The 5913-nt window shown below is 31.9% G+C and overlaps 1 pseudogene; it reads left to right on the top strand.

Moving 5' to 3' along the window:
• Window positions 1–4492: 4492 nt before the first annotated feature.
• On the top strand, window positions 4493–5262 carry LOC125423773 (uncharacterized; annotated as a pseudogene).
• Window positions 5263–5913: the final 651 nt, after the last annotated feature.

Below are 5913 nucleotides of genomic sequence, written 5' to 3'. Positions count from 1 at the left end.
ATTATGGTCTGGATTTGGTCCTCCTGGGGTTACTCTCTTGCTACCAAAATATGATAGGGAATTATGATCTGGATTGGGTCCTCCAGAAGTTACCCTCTTGGTATCAAAATGTGGCAGAGTATTATGATCTGGATTTGGTCCTCCTGGCGTTACCCTCTTGCTACCGAAATGTGGTAAGGAATTATGATCTGGATTCGGTCCTCCAGGAGTTACCCTCTTGCTACCAAAATGTGGTCGAGAATAAGAATTATGGTCTGGATTTGGTCCTCCTGGGGTTACTCTCTTGCTACCAAAATATGATAGGGAATTATGATCTGGATTGGGTCCTCCAGGAGTTACCCTCTTGGTATCAAAATGTGGCAGAGTATTATGATCTGGATTTGGTCCTCCTGGCGTTACCCTCCTGCTACCGAAATGTGGTAAGGAATTATGATCTGGATTCGGTCCTCCAGGAGTTACCCTCTTGCTACCAAAATGTGGCAGGGAATTATGATCTGGATTCGGTCCTCCAGGAGTTACCCTCTTGCTGTCAAAATGTGGCAGAGAATAAGAATTATGATCTAGATTTGGTCCTCCTGGAGTTACTCTCTTGCTAGAAAAATATGGCTTAAAGAATGAGCCCTTCTTCTTCAACTGTGCGACACCTAAATCACCATTGAAATGATCAGTCACAATCCTAGCACTTATACCTATTAATGGTCTTGCAGCTTTTGCCTCTGAGACTAGAAACAACGTCGAGATGACAAGTAACAGTGCCATTGACAGGATCTTCATGGCTCCTAGATTCTCCATGCAAAAGGGCAAATGGAGAAGTGTAATAAATTTTTAAGTTTGGTAAAGGAGTGGGTTGTGGTTTTTATACATGGGAGAAGAAAGTTTGAGATCACGTTTAAATTTACTTTTTGTTTTTGTGATTTTGTTTTTTGTTATTTCGTTAGTTTTTTTGTTTTGTTTCTTTTTTTTTTTTTAAATAGATTTTTGTCCTTTTTCTGTTTTGTTTTATTTTTCTTTCTTTGGATAAGGGAGTTAATGGAAAGTTGTTAATGCAGGATTAAAAAAAAAAAAGTTCCTTTTTTAGTTGTAATTGCACCTTTCTAAACTGATCGTAATCCTCTTACCATATATTTAAAATCCACCGAACTTTTGAAGATTAGTGACATGTGTCTATCATTTTATTTCATGGTCAAGATTTGTTCTTTCTTATATTTGTTTGAAAAATATCTAAATATAGGTTTTTTGTAATAAATATACCTAACCAATCCATAAATAATAGATTTTAATGCTACTTTTTTGTTAATTAGGGCTTGAAGTGATGGTGCTCAAACCTTGGAGGTCCAAATAATTATGGTCAATACGTGGGAGGTCTTCGGTATTTTTTATTTATTTTTTGGCTATCAGATTTGTGTGAGCGAAATTATCTCTAATAATCATCACATTAATTATTATATTTCTATATAATATAAATATATATCTACACTTTTATTCTACTAGGCAATACCATCCAACTTATTCTACTTGCCATATATATTTGCAAAAGGAACAAAATGAGCTGGATGGCAAATATATTATTTTGCCTATTTTAACATATTTGCAAAAGGAACAAAATAAGCTGGATGGCAAATATATTATTTTGCCTATTTTAACATATTTGCAAAAGGAACAAAATATTCTGCACGAGATACGTCTATTTTCTTCAATTTCAACCAAGAGTGCGTTTCACAGAGACATTGTCCTCCTGCATCCATATGCATGCCTGCATGTTTCAAAATTCAATTCCTAATATCGTTACACAATATATTCTTATAGAATTATGATATAATAAAAATTAGATAGGCAATTTATTATGAGGACATCCTATGTGTTAAGCCATATCATTCATGTTAATTGCCATATTAAATTTTAAAAAATCCAATTAACATTTTCATGGTAATTTTTAATGGGTCCTATGCGAAATGAATGAGTTGTCACTTTTTCATTTAGGTGTTTTATTAAAAATGAAAAATAAAAAATTTTTAAGTGATATGGTATTCTTTAAATGATATAGTTACGTAAACTATTATTACTACTCATTACTGTTTCCACACTATATCATAACACTATACTAATGTTTTCCTTATAATAGAATTATATTTTTTATAATCAAAGTAACTTTTATTTAAAATGAGAAACATAGAAAAACATGGCTTTATGAATCGAGGAAAAATTAAGTGGTTCTGAGATTTCAGAGGGAATCTCACTAGTTCATACCTACTAAATCTCCCAAAAAACTTGATTTTCTTATTTCTATATCTCCTTAAGAAATCTTCATTATCGAACCTATATCACAAAGCCCCATATTAATTTAATTATTTATGTCACCTATTTCTGAATTAAGCAGAACATGTTTACGTAAATTTTTAAATTCATCAGATTTGTTTGTTAAATTAATATATTTATGGGTAAATATCATTTTGGCTCCGAAGTAAATATTATGAGACATTTTACACATTTTTTTAGTTCAAACAATAAGCCCTACATGGCCATTTAGACTTTTTTTTTTTTTTTTTTACTTTGTAGTCTAATTATGAATTGTTTTCTAATGAATTTAACCAAATTATTTAATGATATATTGGGTTTCGAGAATTATGAGTTGTATGTGAGTCATTATCTTACCATCATTATTGGATTTGATGGATATTGATATGCACGCTATATTTTCATCTCCTTACTATAATCATTTATTTTATTGAGGCTGGATGTGAGGTCCTAGCTTTGCGGTGCTGGTGCCATAGGAAGTTAAGTACCATGAGATAGTTTCCCCCTTCTCATGACTCTATGACATATTAGGACGTTAGGTATAATCATATGATATGATTTGATAATGGATATGGTACTTGGATGTTAGTAATTATTTAGATTATGATTATTTGAATTCTTTTTTTTTGCTTATGAGTTAACTATTAGTACGATAAATCATTTATTTAAATTATATGGATCATGGCATTTGTTTAATTATTTATATTTTCACATGAAATATGGGACTTTTATGTTCTACGAAAATTCATGGGTTTTATTAAAATTTATTTTCCCAAAAAAGTAACTTTATAGCTTGTCCTACCCAAACCAATCCTTATGAAAAGCCCCACAAGTAGTTTGGGCATTCTTCATTGTCATTTTCGTGTTTTCATCATTTTTGCAGCTTCATCTTTTTTGTACGTTTGCTACTCATGTATTTTTCATTTTATGTGACTTATTATTATTATTTATTTAAATTTAACTTTACACTCCTATACTTCTTTTATACCGTTATGATAGATTGATCCAACATGTATGACTCTTATTTATCTTTCTTTGTCTTGTTGGGACTTGAGTTTGAAACCCATTATTATTTATGGTGATGACCTTGTGGGAAATCTATTATAACTGCTTATGATATATTTTGCACATACAATTAGGTTATATCAAATTAGGATGGAGAGTCTATTGGATTTTTTTTATAGAGAATTCATGGTTCTTCTGTAATACCCCATCCCGAAGTACATTGGAAATTTCTCAAGTTGATTGAAGTTGACCAGGTTTGGCTGTCGTTGACCAAGAATGGTCAAATATTGACTTTTTGACTCGGATAGAATTCTAGGTTGACTGAGGCATCGTTACAAAGTACGCGTCGACACGAGTTTGTAGACTACTAGCACGTCGAAATTGAAGCTACCATTTGAAAGTTATGATCAAAACAAATGTAGGTCTAAACTGTCCAAGGGTGCCTAAGTTGACTTTTTATTCTTGCTAAATTGAGCTTTGACTCGTGCATGGTTGTTAAATACTCATCGATATGAGTTCATAGACTAGCAGCATATCTAATTTGGACATTTCGTTGAAAAGTTATGAACCTGCCAAGTTTTCCAAATTTTATATTATTTTATTATTAGTTTTAAAAGTGTGAAATTTTGTGCCACGTGTCACCAAATGGGATGCGCCATATGTAACATTATAAAAGTGCCACATGTCAGTCGTAACTAAATATTATATTATTCTATTTATTTATTTTCTTTTCTTTTGTTTTTCTTTTCTTCCCCCCCCCCCCCCCCCCCCCGGAGCCCCCCACGTGGGGAAACACTTTTTCTTTTTCTTTTTTTGTCCTACTCCTTCCTCTTCCCGAGCCCGATAGAGAGTGAAAAACAAAGATACACAAACCCTTCTCTCTCCCTCTCTCTCCATTGACTCTCCTTTGATCAGTCGTTTGGCCGTGTTTCAGTGGCCAAACGGTGACACAAGACAGTGGGCTTGAGAGCTCACAGCCAAGCGACACCGGTGGCCTAATCTTTGGCTCTGATACCAAATAATACCAAATGATACAGAAGCATTAATTGCAACTTGCAAGAGGTATCAACTTGCAATTGATACCAATAATTGATGTATTTTATCAAGTATCATGTATTGATACCAATACTTTTCAAAATGGATATCAAGTATTGGCGATGAAACAATTGATGCTTCGAATGATGGGCATGCAATGATTGATATACCTGATGATCTTTTGATAAAAGATATAGAAAATTCAGTTGCATCTATTGTAAATAGCACGTACCTTTCTTTCTCAGAGAATATTAATGACTATCATATTTGCAACAAAGAGCCATACTTGCTCCGACTCTTGACATTGTTGAATCGATAAATGAATACATAAGTTCCCTTAACCAAACTAAGGAACATACATATTTAAGTTCTGATGCAACTTGCAGATCTGATTTGGACATTGATCTTATAGGAGATCTTCATACACCTAAATTTTTGAATGCCATAAAATGCTCCGGGGTGCCTAATCATCAGTTGAAATTGAAGATCGGTATCCCCATTATGCTATTAAGAAATGTTGATCATTCTTCGAGGTTGTGCAATGGGACTAGATTGGTCATTACAAGGCTTGGCAATCATGTTCTTGAAGGAAAACTTGCTTTAGGAAGCAATGTTGGGTTTAAAGTTCTTATTTCAAGAATGACTTTAACTCCATGGGACCCAAGATTACCTTTTAAGTTTCAAAGAAGATAATATCCTTTGGTTGTATCATATGTTATGACTATTAATAAGAGCCAATATCAATCTCTTTCGCATGTCAGACTTTATCTTAAACAACCAGTTTTCAATCATGGACAATTATATGTTCTAGTCTCCAGAGTTACAAATAGGAAATGATTGAAGATATTAATTTATGATAAAGATGGAGAGCCTACCAATTCAACCACTAATGTGGTCTTTATAGAAATTTTTCAAAATTTGGATTAATTATGTTGAATTGAAAGCTTTTGTTTAATAATGTTTCTATGATGCTTTATATATGATTTGATTATAATTCTTTTTTACAATTTATTATCAAAATATTGTATGACAATTATTTATACCGTGCATTGCATGAGTATGTATCTTTAAGAAACAAAATTAACACAGATGCAATAGTAACAATGATAATAATAAAGAGATGAAGAAGGAAGAGATGCACTACTTCGATTACATCAACTAAAGAAGACAACCAATGACCTCACACTTGAATGGTCAATCCATTAGTGACTTGGACTTAGGGGAATAGATTTGATAATAAATAAATAAAAAAAACTAATGAGATGCTAATTATCCTAATAAGTGGCATCAGTCTAATTAGTAACAGTACTATTAGATAAACAAAAATAAAGAACAAAAATATATATTTCACAAATAAATAAAATATAATAAATCAATAAAAGAATAATTAAATAAGTGAATAAATAAATAAATAGAAAACTATGAATTAATAATGTCCAAGGTAGATTAAGAAATCTAAGAAAATATTTGAAATATTGTTTTCTCTCACAATCCTCATTTGAAAGGTTTCCTTTTTAAAATTAATTTTCACAAAAACCCATAACTTTGACATTCCTCGAAAATTTAAATATTGATATG

This window comes from Ziziphus jujuba, chromosome 7, assembly GCF_031755915.1.
Source record: "Ziziphus jujuba cultivar Dongzao chromosome 7, ASM3175591v1".
NCBI lineage: Eukaryota > Viridiplantae > Streptophyta > Magnoliopsida > Rosales > Rhamnaceae > Ziziphus > Ziziphus jujuba.
This window is presented reverse-complemented; position numbering and strand designations above follow the sequence as displayed.